The sequence below is a fragment of the Rhinatrema bivittatum genome, chromosome 1, assembly GCF_901001135.1.
Source record: "Rhinatrema bivittatum chromosome 1, aRhiBiv1.1, whole genome shotgun sequence".
In the NCBI taxonomy this organism is placed as follows: domain Eukaryota; kingdom Metazoa; phylum Chordata; class Amphibia; order Gymnophiona; family Rhinatrematidae; genus Rhinatrema; species Rhinatrema bivittatum.
Window position 1 is genome coordinate 232,232,131 of NC_042615.1, and position 12,349 is coordinate 232,244,479.

The window sequence follows — 12,349 nt, forward strand, 5'->3', positions numbered from 1 at the left end:
ATTTCCCCTAGTCCTTCTATTATTCGAAAGTGTAAATAACCGAGTCACATCTACTCGTTCAAGACCTCTCATGATCTTAAAGACCTCTATCATATTCCCCCTCAGCCATCTCTTCTCCAAGCTGAACAGCCCTAACTTCTTCAGCCTTTCCTCATAGGGGAGCTGTTCCATCCCCTTTATCATTTTGATTGCCCTTCTCTGTACCTTCTCCATCGCAACTATATCTTTTTTGAGATGCGGCGACCAGAATTGTACACAGTATTCAAGGTGTGGTCTCACCATGGAGCGGTAAAGAGGCATTATGACATTTTTCGTTTTCCTAAAAATTCCTAACATTCTGTTTGCTTTTTTGACTGCTGCAGCACACTGAGCCGACGATTTTAAATTATTATCCACTATGATGCTTAGTTCTTTTCCCTGGGTGGTAGCTCCTAATATGGAACCTAGCATCGTGTAACTACAGCAAGGGTTATTTTTTCCTATATGCAACACCTTGAATTTTTCCACATTAAATTTCATCTGCCATTTGGATGCCCAATCTTCTAGTCTTACAAGGTCCTCCTGTAATGTATCACAGTGTGCTTCTGATTTAACTACTCTGAATAATTTTGTATCATCCGCAAATATGATAGCTTTACTCGTCGTATTCCTTTCCAGATCATATTGAAAAGCGCCGGTCCAAGTACAGATCCCTGAGGCACTCCACTGTTTACCCTTTTAAACTGAGAAAATTGACCATTTAATCCTACTCTCCGTTTCCTTTCTTTTAACCAGTTTGTAATCCACGAAAGGACATCAGCTCCTATCCCATGATTTTTTAGTTTTCTTAGAAGCCTCTCATGAGGGACTTTGTCAAACGCCTTCTGAAAATCCAAATACACTACATCTACCGGTTCACCTTTATCCACATGTTTATTAACCCCTTCAAAAAAATGAAGCAGATTTGTTAGGCAAGACTTCCCTTGGGTAAATCCATTTTGACTGTGTTTGTTCCATTAAACCATGTCTTTGTATATGCTCTATGATTTTGATCTTGAGAATAATTTCCACTATTTTTCCCGGCACTGAAGTCAGGCTCACTGGTCTATAGTTACCCAGATCGCCCCTGGAGCCTTTTTTAAATATTGGGGTTACATTGGCCACCCTCCAGTCTTCAGGTACAATGGATGATTTTAATGATAGGTTACAAATTTTAACTAATAGATCAGAAATTTCATTTTTTAGTTCCTTCAGTACCCTAGGATGCATACCATCCCGTCCAGGTGATTTGCTACTCTTTAGTTTGTCAATCTGGCCTACTACATCTTCCAGGTTCACAGTGATTTCGTTCAGTTCGTCTGACTCATCACCCCTGAAAACCATCTCCGGAACTGATATCTCCCCAACATCCTCATTAGTAAACACGGAGGCAAAGAATTCATTTAGTCTTTCTGCAATGGCCTTTTCTTCCCTAAGAGCTCCTTTAATCCCTCGGTCATCTAATGGTCCAACCGACTCCCTCACAGGTTTCTTGCTTCGGATATATTTTAAAAAGTTTTTATTATGAGTTTTTGCCTCTATGGCAAACTTCATTTCAAATTCTCTCTTCGCCTGTCTTATCAATGTTTTACACTTAACTTGACAATGCTTATGTTTTATCCTATTTTCTTCAGATGGATCCTTCTTCCAATTTTTGAAGGATTTTTTTTGGCTAAAATAGTTTCTTTCACCTCACCTTTTATCCATGACGGTAATCGTTTTGCCTTCTTTCCACCTTTCTTAATGCGTGGAATACATATGGACTGTACCTCTAGGATTATATTTTTAAACAATGTCCATGCCTGTTCAACACTTTTAACCTTTGCAGCTGCACCTTTCTGTTTTTTTCTAACTATTTTCCTCATTTTATCAAAGTTTCCCTTTTGAAAGTTTAGTGTTAGTGCGTGCAGATTTACTTATTGTCCCCCTTCCAGTTATTAGTTTAAATTTGATCATGTTATGATCACTGTTGCCAAGTGGCCCCACCACTGTTACTTCTCTCACCAAATCCTGCATTCCACCAAGAATTATGAACATTCCACTAAGAATCATGAACATTAAGGTGGACCCATTTCTGTGGGAAGCTTAACTATATCTCGGGGAGGTATAGATAAGCTTGCTTGCATTAATGGAGAAGTAGTCTAATGGTTGGAGCAGTAGCAATGAGTTCTGAAGGACCAGGTTTAAATCCCATTTGTGCTCCTTGTGACCACTTTCCTCTCCTAATGCCTTAAAGGCACTATTAACTAAGCACTTTTCCCCTAGACACAAAATAGGAGAACTCTTTAGTAAACAAGACCCTTTTTAGGGATAGGGAAATACCTGAATGCAATCCACTTTGAAGTGACTAAGCAGTCATGAAAGGTAGGATAGAAATTAAAAGAAAGAAAAGAAAAACACACCTTCCAATGTTAATGCGTCAACATTTGTGTGTGAAATGTATCTACAAAATGATCTGCACATCATTAACATGGGCCATTAATACTAACAGACTAAGTTATTGCAATTCAGTACATCGACTTCATGGGGGGACTGGATGCAGGAGACATAATGGAAACTTGTTCTCCATTTACTATGTACCAGCAAATATACATGAATTTTTTCTACATTATGAAATGCGTGCATAAACAGCAGAATAAAGTTTGATATTTTGTGCTAGGACCTCACAGCAAGCAAGCTATAAAACATGATTGGCCTCCTTCATAAATCTGCTATTTAGCTTTATTTCATGTGGTGCTCACATGCCTTCAACTTTATTTAGAAACATGCTGGCCTACAACATGATGGTTTCCAATCTGTAAGCACTTTACCTACTCTGCACATCAGTGCCATACAGTAGTTCTCTGACTTTTGGACATGCAAACAAATGGAAAATGTGTTTAAACATTTTAATGTGCAGACTTGTTTGTTTAAACGACATTTTAGGGATGTGCAAGGAAATGGTTTTCATTTTAGTTCATTTTGGTTTGGGATCAAGTTTTTGTTTTGTATTTTTCATTTCTTTCTATTTCTTTTTTCATTTTTATTTATTTCAAAAATAGCACACAATATTTGCAAATAATGTACACAAATTTCCGAAACAAATGAACCTGAAAATGTTGGGGATTTTCAGGGGGATAGTGGACTTGTTTGGATGTAAAATGAACCAAAATGAAAATGCCTGCTTTGGTTTGGATTACCATTTGTTTTCAAATGAATGTGCATCCCTAAAATAATAATTTCCAATAATTGCTTAGGAAAAACTGAGCTCTCCAGGGCTGCAGGATGTTTAAACCTTTCTTATACAGTATTTCCTGTAGTTTGAATGTCATATTATGCAAGTTCACTCCTCGTGGTCTTTATTTTTTACACAGTTACCATTGCAGCCTGTGAATAACATGATCCTAATCATTTTATAGGTTGCAAACCAATTTTAGGAAAGATACAGAGATTTAGGCATGCATGTAAATTTGTAGATTGTTCTTGTCGATATTTAAAATGCCTCAAATGTAAAGAAAAGTGACACATTCTGTTTCCTTTTCCAGTACTTCATTTTTTTCTGTATAAAGTAAGAATGGTTGAAAGATTTAATGATGACCTTGTTTTGAATCGTAGGCCAAGTCACATAAACCTAGTCCATGAAACAGCAGGGATCCAGCAGTAAACTGTCTGTAGTCAGAACTGGAATTTGTGATGGAAAAGCACAAATGGCTGCTGACTTGCTCCAGTGCCACAAAGTCTTTGCCAAGCATTCAGGAATTCTCTCCTTCCTCATGAAGCTTTCAGACATTTTGTGAGAAATAGATGTCAGGATGAATTCTGGAGAAATTGTTCCTGAGAAGGAATGACAAGGAGTCTGTTTCACAGAAAATAGTTCACACCACTGACATGGGTTTTTTTTTTTCTGGTTCAGGAATGGATGCTACCTCCCTAGCAACTTAGAGGTCAATAATCAGCATGAATTATCAGGGAGTTGTTACGCACCCCACCCATGGCAGTCCCGCACAAGGGACTGCTCACCTTCGGGGTTCCACAGCGGGTCCCAGTTCAGTCTCCCTCGCAGGCCTCGCTAGTTCAACTAGGCCCCGGCGTCCTGCGGAGGCGGTCGCTAGGCCTTCGGCTGTGAACCAGGCCTCACTCCGAGCCTCGGCGTCCTCAGCAACACGGGCCACACCCTAGGCGCGTGCGCGCGGACTAGTCGCTCTGATGTAGGCTCCAGGGCAGGGCCTAGTTCCACGGCGCATCCTGATTGAGTTCCTGTTAAAAGGAAGTTCCTGGCCTCACTTCCTTGCCTTGGCAATCGAGTCGGTTTGTTCCTGAGATTGCCCTTGTTCGTGTATCTTGCTTGCTTGTCCCTAGTCATGTTCCAGGATCCTTCTGTTCCAGTTCTGTTCCTGCTTGTTCCTGTTTCCTAGTCCTGCTTGTGCCAACGTTCGTCTGTTCGTCTCCCTAGTCTTACCCCGGACTAACTTACTGGTAAAGACCTCAGCTTGTTCTTGACCTGCCTGCCTGCCACCTGCCAAAGACCTCAGCTTGTTTCTGACCTGCCAGCCTGCCTGGTGCCTGCCAAAGACCTCACCTTGTTCTTGATCAGCCTGCCTGCCTGCTGCCTGCCTAAAGTCCTCAGCTAGCTCCTTGACCTTGTCTGACCTCCAGCTTCTGACCCTTGCTTCGTTGACCATCCCTCGGACTGACCTCTGGATTCTGACCCTTGCCTGCCTGACCTTGTCCATTGATTCTGGATCTGTCCCTAGCCTTGTCATCGCCTTCACTATACTGGTTCTCTCTGCTTCAACCTGTCTTCAGCCCCAAATCCAATAGCGCTCCCCTAGTCTCAGTGGGCACATCGGACTTCCATTCTCCCAGGAGACCCTGCGAGGCCCACCTAAGTCCAAGCGGCCCGGGTCCCTATGGGCTCCTCCCGGGGGGACCTCGGGCTTCCAGTGGTGAAGCTCTACACCGCCTCTGTCTCCTCCAGTGCTCCGCCCCCTGGGGCAGTCCCCACACTGTTCCAGGACAAAGGGTCCATCCCCGAGCGCAACAGGAGTGTTATCTGGATATACTTAATTGGATAACTTAAAGCAGGTATTCACTGACATAACCATGCCACTAAAATATCCAGTTAAAACCAAGTTATCTAGATCAGATTACCTTGATAACAGGGTTGTGCATTCCTTTGAAACAAATGAATAAAATGTAATGAATGAGAACATTCTTTTTGCCATTTCTGGATTCCCAAAAGAATGGAGGATGCCTACATATTTAAGCAAAAATGTTGATTAATTTGTCTATGTTTCCCATTCAAGCCTATAAGAACATAAGAGACCTGATTTTAAAAAGCATTTACATGCTTACAAAATTGGGTTTTATACGTGTAAATGCACTTTACCGTGTAAATGGGCTTTTGAAAATTGCTGGAATATGGACAATTCAAGGGCATATAGAATACTCCGTGTAAGTGCACTTTACATGTGTAAATGGCTTTTTAAAATTGCTATGATACTATGTTACATTTACGTGTATAACTCCTTTTAAACTTACCTACAAGAAGTTGCCATACTGGGTCAGACCAAGGGTCCATCAAGCCCAGCATCCTGTTTCCAACAGTGGCCAATCCAGGATACAAATACCTAGCAAATATTCAAACAATAAATAAATCCCATGTTACTAATGCCAGTAATAAGCAGTGACTATTTCCTGAGTCAAATTGATTAATAGCAGTTTATGGACTTCTCCAGGAGCTTGTCATTGCCAGAGGATGTGGTTAAGGCAGTTAGCATAGCTTGATTGTGCATTGAGGAGAAAAGAATTTTCTCCAGTTTGTTTTAAATTTGCTAACTTCATGGCACAGCCTGACTGAAGCAGAAGCATTAGTAGCAGTGAGAAAAGGGGAATCTTGTCCTTAAACTTAAAAGAGACTATTTTAGGTACAGAAAGCCAGGAGTGGAAGCCACCTCAAGCCATAAGAAATTATAATTGGGAGAGCATGTACCATCTCCACCTGTTCCTTTCCCTATTGCTTTGGAGCAGGGGTACAAGGCAGAAGAGCCATCTGAGGCTGGCATTTGCAAGGCAAGGGAAAGGAAAGAGGAACAGAAGTGCAATACCCAAAGCCAGCAGCATATTCCTCCATAATTAATGCTTCTGAGGTAATGGTGGAGGTATTTTCAAAAACTGATTCCCTGAATCAGAAGATAGTGAAGAGCTGGTAGCCAAAGAGAATTTGGGAGCTTTAGTCAGTATGTCTTAGTCTCTAGTGAGGAAACGGGGGGCATAGATAATACTGATGGTGCTGAGAGCAACTCCCAGGAAGAGCAGGCAGGAGTTGATGGAAAAGCTGCTCTTCTTAAAAATCAATCTGCCTTTATCTGGTTTCCCAGAATTTCCATGCAAGTGGAACCTTGGGGCTCTTCCTGCCATTTAATCTTGATTCTAACCCCTAGACTATATCTTGGAGGTCTTGCTTCCACTCTGCTTTGCTGCTATATGCCTTATCCTATATTGTTGAGTTCTTTCTGCCACTGTACCTTGCTGCTATAATCCAGACACTACACCTTGGGGTGTTTTTGCCAATGTGGGTGACTGCTTTGCACCTCTCATGGTATCTTGGGGTGTTCATGGTACTCTTTGTGCTGCTTTGTCCCTCTATCAGTGCCTTGGATTTTTTTTTCTGTCAACGTTGCTGCTTCGTTCCCTTTTCATAGAGGCTTAGCATGTTCATGCTGCTCTTGGTGTCACTTTGCCTCTCTTGTGCTGCCTTTTTGGTGGGGTGGCATATGCCACTGTTATTGGTGCCCTCTTTTGAAGACTTGGGGTGTTCTTTCCATTCTTGTTGTTTTTCTTATCTCCTGTCACTGCTGATACCAATGATGGATTTAAGGTTTTGGTGCCTCTAGGCCCTGTTGGTGCTGTTGCCCCCTGTCACCCCTCCCACGGTTGGACAACAGGGAGCAGAGGTTCTAAAGCACAATCTCATATTTACTTGTCACAATATAAGGGTAGATCCTGTGGCAATAATTAAAAAAACGTTGAAGCCAATTGGCAAACATTTCCATCTTTTATATTGCATTGTAAAAATAGTTTTACAATATAATTATTAGGATCATTTATTTTATATTTATTGGGAGAAAAAAAGGGATCTCAAGTGTCAGTACAGGGAAGAAACCTTAGGGATGGGATCAGGAATGGGGTCAATTGAAAGAGGAAGAAGTGTGATTAGGAAAGAGGACTAAGGATGGGAAGGATGAGGAAGATTAGGAATCTACCATGCTCTGGTCCAGCTCTTCCTTGCATTTCCTCTCTTACATCTTTCCCAACCTCTCTCTCTCTCTCTTTTTCTCTCTCTCTCACACACACACACTCACATATACATATAAACACTGTCCTCTACCTTTGTTTCCCTCTCTCTCACACAGACATATGCCCCTCAACCAAACCCCCTCTCATCCTGCTTCCTGTTTTCCAACTCTCCAATAATCTCTAATTTCCCTGTCCTAATTTCCCCATGTGATCTCCCCTTTGCTCTTTCTGCTGCAGGCTCACCTGTTCCCTGGAGGAGAGGGACTGGATCAGAAAACAAAGAGGTTTTCTCCCCTGAGTGAGATTCATCACGGCTGAAATGCAGCAAATCTTCAGCCAGCCTGCTGCCCTCCCCCCTCCCCGATTTCTGCTGCCCTAGGCACAGTCCTAGTGTGCCTATTGATAAATCTGGGCCTTACTGGTACCCTTTTGCCCCCTACATTCATCAAATTGCTATAAATATAGCGAAAAAAGAGCCCACAATAAAAATTTTAAAAATGGGCGTGGTTAGGCTAATTTCCTGTGAAGCGCATCACATTGGCAAGTAGCGCAAAGTACATTACATTATATTGCATGTTGCGTCAGCATATGCCACGTTGCATCAGCACGTGCACATCATTTTTTGTGGCTAACACTGATCAGTGTGTGGCGTGCTATTTTTCCAGTTTCTGTATCCCGGCTTTCTACAGCTGCTTCTTTGAGGGTGTGTCAGGTGTGGGAGAGAGAGGAGAGGAGGTGAGCTCTTGGATAGTTATTGGAGTAGGAGTTTAGCTAGCAATTTTTTAATGCTGTGTCCTTTTTTTTCTGTTTCTCATCTGTTTCCCTGTTCCTTTGTCTTTTGTCTTTTTATGTGTGTATAGTGTTTTTGCCAGTTTGTCTGTCAGTCTTTTTTTGTGGAGGAGAAGTGGTGGTGGTGGTGGAGTAAGGAGGAGTGGAGGAGTGCAGAGGAGAGGTGTGGTGGTAGTGGAGGAGTGAGGAAGTGTGGTGGTTGTGGTGAGGAGTTAGGAGGATGTAGCGTGAGAGGCTTGAGGAGAGAGGAGAGGATAGGCATGAGGAGAAGAGGGGGCGGAGGGAGGAGAGGAGGTAGGAACAGGGACGAGGGTAGGAATGTTAGGAGGAGGAGGAGGAGGACAGGAGTAGAGATAGCCAGGAGGGAAGGGATAGAAGGAGGCGGGACGGGGAAGAGGATAGGCAGGCAAGGATGGAGGGAAGAGGATGTCAGGCTAGGGACATAGAGAAATGGTAGAGAAGAAGGGAGTTTAGAGAGCAGAGGCAGGAAGGGGGAAGGAAGGGAGGGGCGTGGAAGGGAGTGTGAGGAAAGGGAGGACACCTCTCCGGAAGTGGAAGTGGCACCCCCTTCTGGCAGTGAGGCAGCAGGATGCCTTCATGTCAGGGCTATCAAGTTTTGCATGCAGGACGAACCTGTGATTGCAGGGGTCCTGGAGAATTATGCCATGCTCTTTGGCATCCTTGCAACCAAGACCTCGAAGGCAGCCAATGGCCAGCTCTGGTGCACCAAAGCCCAGGGGATCTCCAGGCTCAGTGGTGTCCAATGCAGCAGGGAGCAGGTGACCTACAGGTACTGGGAAATCAAGGCGTAGTTGAAGTCAAAGGTAGCGAGCCAAAATAAATACATATGCTAGACCAGAGGAGGAGGAGCCCCTTGTTCTCATTCCCATGGAGGAGTGCCTCATGCATTGGCTGGGACCAGATGTGTTCGAGGGAATGGCTGAGCAGCTGGAGCCCGGTAAGTTCACCTCACTTGTAAATGGCCAGGCTGCAACAGTTGTACACATCATTTGGCAAGAGATGCACACAATGCTTTAGATGCAAAGTGTGCCTCTTGTTGCGCCTGTCGGTTGCAGATGGCTGTGACCTCTCATGCTCACCTCTTTTTTCCCAGCACCATCAATCATGGGAAGAATGGCGGCCTCTGCCAACCAACGCCGACCTCCCCGGTGTCCCTGGGATGGCCATCTTACTTCTGGAATCACCTAGGCGCGCCCACGTGTGTAAGGCCTCCTTTTGTATACATCATGGTGGGAACCTTGGGGGCGTCCCCTTCCGATGATGTCAACCCGCTGGTGTACTTTAGCTGATCGGCACACTGCTAAGACGAGTTAGCAAGGAGATCACTTGTTGTTAAATCTGCTCCATTACTTGGATCTTCAGTTCCAGCCTTATTCCTGGCAATTAGGACGCTCTGGGTAACCGCTTCACGGGGGCCCTTTTGAGTCTTGGTTATCCACTCCTCGGAGGGCCTTCCTGCCTCAGACTTGCCTGACCCACTCCTCGGGCCTTCCGCCTGGAACTTCCTTGTGTGAATACCATCTTCAATTCTACGATTCCTACATTGCTGAAGTGTCCACAGTGTACCTCGTGCCTCGGGCCACTACCATTCTTCAGCAGCATCGCTTCTACCCTTCCTCTGCTGAAGGGTATTACTGCACCTATTCAAGATCCTCAGTTTGGTTCCTGCATTGCAGACCTCATCTACCTCGTCACCTACAGTACAGTTCCTCAGCATACCCCGCGCTGCGGGCCACTACTGGATATGTACATCTGAGTTAACTCCACCAGCTTGCAGGAATCTCCTTATGTGCCCCGTGCTGCGGGTCACCACCGGATCTTCTCATCTGCAGTATCACCCTGGGAACATCTTATTGCTATTTGAACTGTGTTTGCTGCAGTTCCCGCTCCTTGGGTTATGCCTAATTTTTTCTCTCCAATAAAGTCTATCTTACAGCTGTGCTCCACGTCGCTGAGACCATGCTCACCGACAGTGAGGCTCACGGGACTCTTCCCTGTGGGCAGAGACATCTCTCACCTCGGCCCAGGGTTCACAAGTTCCTATAAAACCATAACAGATTGCTAACTCCATGGACCTGGCTCAGGTCTCAGCCCTTCAGGCCATCCCTGGCCTGGCCCAATGGCTTGCCGAACAACAAATGACTTTGGAGACTCTGGCTAACACCTTTAATCAGCTAAGCTCTCGGCTGAATTCTACAGGAATGCCTGACAAGGCCATTTCCTCTCCACAGATGATGCTTGTATGTCTATGGCTACCTGTGATGAGCCAGTTGACACAACGTGCTTCTAATATACCTTAGCGTTGGGTTCTATGGTGTAAATCTTGACTTAGGGGAGATGTGGGTGCTCTTAGAGTCATTAGAAACTATACTGTGACGATGACATTTCATATGAGACTGGAAAATACAAGTGAAGGCAGGACACCATGCCTTCACAGAGCTGGACGTACATTCTTATTTAGCCTCCCCGAGAAGCTAACCACACCAACATGACATCTCAACGGCCAAGGTAGGTAGAGAAGGGTGCATCTGTGTATGGGTGCATGCAACCACAAAGAGGTATGCTAGCTTGGAAGGACCGTTAGCATTGTGGGAATGGCGACATGTAGCACAAGTGTTTTACCCAAGGCTGTAAGTGAAGGCCTGCTATGTGAGCATGCTGATGTCAGCAGTAGGATTGCAAACTGCCTCCCAATTTTCAGGACAAGTTGATCCAGTCCTGGTTTTAACCTGTTGCATGCTGAGACTTGTTCTGATTTCCCTATTTCATTTCCTAGGAAATGCAAGATTATAAATACCTATATGCAGGGGAGTAAAACCGGGACTCGATCAACATGTTCTGTAAATCTGGAGCCAGTTGGTAACCCTTGTCAGCAGTGGCTCTGAAACGTCTGAGGCAGTGTTGTCAGCTGTGTCTTGGCACGCCTATGTGAAACCAAGCCTCCCAGTACAAGTGTATAACTTCACATGCACATGCATCCCAGCTATGGGATAAGGCAATAAAAAGGGAACTCGGTCATTGATACCTTAAACTGTCTACCTGTACCTTTAAGCTTCAAAGCTAATTGTGATGTATAGTATTTCTAAAGCAGTTGCTCTCCATGCTTGAGGCCCAGCTGGAGTCCCATCTCATCCACATGTGAGGGCTAGGGCAGGATCTGATGGGGAGGCTCGCCAAGCCAAATGCCGCTAGCTAGGCCAAGCTATGTACACTGTGTTGGCAGTCATACACAAACTCTCGTGCGTGACATGCCTCTTTTAGTCTTACTATCACACAGAAAACATAATGCCAGCCTCATATATTTGATGCTATCTTTTCTTTGACTACTGTTTTTCAATTACAGTCTACTGCTCCATTGTCAAGAGGAATCCTAAGCAGGCATACATATTTTCTGTTACACACTGACTCAGATAAAGGAGCAGAGAGTGAAAGAACGATGATAAGAGAGAAGAGCAGTAAACACTCTACTGGCCTCTCTTCCATGAAAGGGGATGGAGTAGGTGAGGCCTTACAGGCAAAGTAGCATTGTATAAGAACATAAAAACATAAGATATGCCATACTGGGTCAAACCAAGGGTCCATCAAGCCCAGAATCCTGTTTCCAACAGTGGTAAATCCAAGTCACAAGAACCTGGCAAGTACCCAAGCATTAGATAGATTACAAGCTTCTATTGCTTATTAATTACTGTCATAGAAGTTTATGGATTTCTCCTCTAGGAACTTATTCAAACCTTTTTTTAAACCCAATTACACTAACTGCTGTAACCACATCCTCTGGCAATGAATTCCAGAGCTTAACTATGCGCTGAGTGATAATGAATTTTCTTCAATTTGTTTTAAATGAGCTACTTGCTAATTTCATTGAGTACCCCCTGGTCATTCTATTATCTGAGAGAGATTGGACTTTACTTCAGATACATGGCTAGGGCAAGGTCAGATTAGCACCATTTTAGAAATAGGGTCACTTTTTAGGTATGGCTGGGAGGAGGAAAGGGCATGGGGCCTGGGACTTTTTTTCTTTTTTACAATCGGGGGGGGGGGGGGGGGGGGCTACTATCTCTGTAAATTGGAAGATGGGGGGATCAGGTACCAGTGCCACATTTGCTTTTTGTGCTTTGGGGGAGGGGAAAGGGAGGCTGGGGCTATTGTTTTGTGTTTTTCTTATCTTTAAAAATGGCGCAGGCCATCCAGTGCTCCTACCATGTGACAGGGGCTGGCCAATGGCACGGATACCCTGTCACAT